The following is a 3,682-nucleotide window of genomic DNA, read 5'->3' as shown; positions in this document are numbered from 1 at the left end:
CGGTGTTGAGGAAAGATGGAAGCAACGCCGCCCCTAGGCGCCCCTGTCGCCTGAAGCCGCCATGGACCGGAACCGCATGGCGCTGCCGCCGCCTGAATCCGTCGTGGACAGCAACCGCACGGTGCCACCGCAGTCCGATGCCGCCTGGCGTGGCCTTCGCCCGTCTCCACCACCGCCGCCCGACGCTGCCTGAAGTAGCCTGGCACCGCCGCACACCTCCGCCGTCGGAAGCAGCCCGGCTCCGCCACACGCCTCCCTCGATCTGAAGTCTTTTGCCACTATGCCATTAAAAAAAAAAAGATGGTTACTTGTATGAAAAAAAAAATTATAGACACATGTATGCTATTGTATGTCATTACATAATCTTTCTTTTATCTGCGTTTCATTTGCGTAAAAAGACTGTTTTGCCTTTGTTAGTAAATAAATGATAGAAATAAATTGAAAACAGTAAATAAATATGAAAAATCAGTAAAAAAAATTTAGAAAATGATAGAATTAATTTTAAATCAGGAAATAAGTAAGAAAATTCGTAATTAAATTATAAAATTTCTAGAAATTTACGAAAATTCATGAAAATTGGCTCATAAATCCAGAAAATAAAGAAAAGTAAAATTCGTAAATAAATCCAAAAAATTCATAAAGAATATGATAATTCAGGAAAAATCAGAAAAAAATATGAGATTAAATCAGAAAAGTATGGGAATACAGTAGATAAAATACATGACATTAGTACTAAATTACTTGGGTCATATCATCAACATTCAAGCAGGTGCATGACCATTGCATATCAACAAATAACTACATATCACATTGAAAAAACAAGGGGATGACCATTGCATCCATAGCAACAAGTTCATATGAGCAACATTTAAAGTAGTTCATCAGCACACTAAGTTCACACATAATAAAAAGATCATCAACATTTAAAGTAGTAGTTCACCCACACTAAATCAACACATAAAATAAAAGTAGTTGTTCACTAGTTTTCATCACACCAAACCATACATATCTTAAATTACAGTAAAAGTAGTAGTCCCTCCACATAATTTATTCAAGCTGAAGTTTCTTTTTGCTTCTGGTATTAGAAGCCAGACCGGATGGGTTGGCCACTTCAAATGAAGCCCTCCTTGGTGTACACTTCTTCATGACACCTTGCGTTCAGGTCCATCAGCACAATATCCACAGAAGCTCAAGAGGTTTTTCTGCCAAACTCTTCCCAAAATCTCAACATCTGAAGCAAATCCTGTTTCTGTCCCATTTTTTGCACACTTCAACTTCTTCACAGCAGTCTGCATTTAAAAATCATTAGCATTTGAACTAATTAAGAAACATTGTTCTAGAAGGAGAAGCATCTTTGCACAGCCAAAGTACTGCAAAATTGTGTTTGGTTGCGGTTTACAGTCATTCTTTTAAAATAGATCCGACATAGTTGCATGCATGACAGGGAATGTGGAACCTTTTTTATCTGTACAAGATGCGGATGTGCAAACTTGTAGCCAGTCCATCTTCAAAATTTTGTCTAAGTTGACCTGCCTATGACAACATATTCTACCTACCTAATGATAATGCAATCAAAGATCAATGTCCTTCTCCAATCTTGTTGTCATAATTGAAGCTATCCGTTGCTGACCGAAGCTCCCTCAATGTAAACACCCACCTAAGCGATCCGCTCCCCTCATCACTCCTGTTGAATCAAAGCCGTGAAATAGATTACGAGATATTACCAGTCTATCACGTTTTAACACCTCTTGGTTAGATAAAGAAACAATTAAAGCTATTTCCCCTTGAACTAATACCCACTCAAATTTATCTGACACGTCCCGATGGTGCATAAAAACCAAACTACCATGCCAAATTCCCAGAACATTAAATCCTACAGTACTGTTTGAGTATATTTGATTTCCATTCAGTTAGGAACTCGACATTGCACAGAAAGAAACGAAAACAACATATGTGAGCTTCAAAAAGACTGGAAAATTATCATACATTTTGACAGTCTAGAACTGGAAATTATCTCTACCCTTTGTCAGAAATTCCACCACTTCCACCACTAAAACAAATACCTTTACAGACTGGCTGCAAAACTAAACTAAGATTCATCATTTTCTCATCAAATTTAGTACTAAACAGGCAGCTTTCAGTATCCAAAAAACAATTACTTGCCCCAAACAACAAGAGCAACTACACCGCACGACATCTCTAGGTTTCATCATGTCTCATCCAACCAAACCCAAGAACCAACAAACCAACGCACAGAATCAGGAGGCCGAACCCAACAAGTCCCCCAAGAGAACCAAGCAAAAACCAGCAAAGATCCTTACAAATCCTCCCCAGAGGCCTTCCTGCCGCAGCAGAGCACCCTGTGCGCGAACCGCGAGAGCCTCGGGTGCATCGCCGCCGCCCCCTCCCCGACAAGCCGGCAAATTTGAAGGCGAGGCGGCTTGGGGGCTCACCCGTGGGCGTGGGCGCCGGCTGGCCGCACGGCCGCGCCGGCTAGCCGCACGGCCGCGCCGCCCCGCTGGCTGGCGCACGGTAGGAGGAGGGTTCGGGAGAGGTGGCCGGGCTAGGCTGCGGGTAGGCCTGGACATAAAAAGACCTAGAAAGATTGAGACCGAGACATCGAACCAAATAGACCGAGACCGAATAGACCGAGATCAAGAAATTCGGTCCCGGTCTCCGGTGGAGGAGGTGAAAGACCGATAAATTCGATCCGGTCTTCGGGTACAGAGCTCGGGTAACCGAAATGTCCTATCGAAATACCCAAAAAGGCCGCCTCCCCTCCGCCTGCCTCCTCGCCTCCTCCCCTCCACCTCCTCCCACCGCCGCCTCCCCTCTGCCTCCTCCCGCCAGAAGCCGTCTCCCTTCCGCCTTCTCCCCCTCGGATTTCATGTGATTTTTGAACTTCACATAAATTTTGGGCACTTCAGTCAGGACCGAGACTAAACAAGATCGAGACCGAATTTCTCGGTCTTGCGTTTTTTCCAAGACCGATCGGGCCCGAGTTATGAAAGACCAAATTTTCTCTGGAGACCGAAGACCGAGACCGAGACTGAACCGAAGACCGAACGCCTGCCGGGTGGCCGTACGTGCACACCGACCTAGACGCCGGGTGGCCGCGCGGGAGCGCCGGCCCGCCGAGTGGCGCATGGGAAGGAGGAGGATTCGGCAGAGGTCAGCCGGATCTTGTCGGTCCGGCGGCGGCGATCCGTCGGCGGCTAGGGTTTCAGGGGAGGCGGCGCACGGGAGGGAGTACGAATACGGACCCCGAATACGGGAGGAGAAGGAGAGGACGGAGGAGTAGCGGGCAGTGGTAGTAATTTTCCTAGGTGGGTCCCACATGTCCTCACGTGTCATAGGTTATTTTCTAATAGAAGGTGGCCGGAATGGCATGTAGGTAAAAGAAAGTTTGTGTCATGGCATAGAGGTGTCTATAAATTTTTTTATGGCACACAGGGAAACATCAACTTTCTTTAATGGCATAGAGGTAAAAGACTCCGATCTGAACGGGTGGGACGAGAGTGGGCGTTTTCTTTTTTTTGGTGTGTGTTTCTCGTTTTTTTCCTTTTTACCGAGGGTAATGGGTCGCGGGTGGTGGCCTGGTGGGATGGGCTGGGGGAGGGTTACAGAATAACTATTTGGGGGCGTAGAATAGTTTTGTTATATATATATATATATAGGGTCA

General features: G+C 45.7%; 1 long non-coding RNA gene across 1 annotated transcript; it reads right to left on the bottom strand.

Annotated features, from left to right (window-relative positions):
* Window positions 1–812: 812 nt before the first annotated feature.
* Window positions 813–2,811, bottom strand: LOC107304444. The gene is made up of 3 exons (XR_001550535.2): window positions 2,322–2,811; window positions 1,557–1,684; window positions 813–1,289 (listed from the first exon to the last, which is right to left on the bottom strand). It is a non-coding gene; the product is annotated as an uncharacterized LOC107304444 (long non-coding RNA).
* Window positions 2,812–3,682: the final 871 nt, after the last annotated feature.

The sequence above is a fragment of the Oryza brachyantha genome, chromosome 6, assembly GCF_000231095.2.
Source record: "Oryza brachyantha chromosome 6, ObraRS2, whole genome shotgun sequence".
Taxonomy (NCBI): Eukaryota; Viridiplantae; Streptophyta; class Magnoliopsida; order Poales; family Poaceae; genus Oryza; species Oryza brachyantha.
The sequence above is the reverse complement of the archived record's forward strand: the minus strand, read 5'-3'. Positions and strand labels throughout refer to the sequence as shown.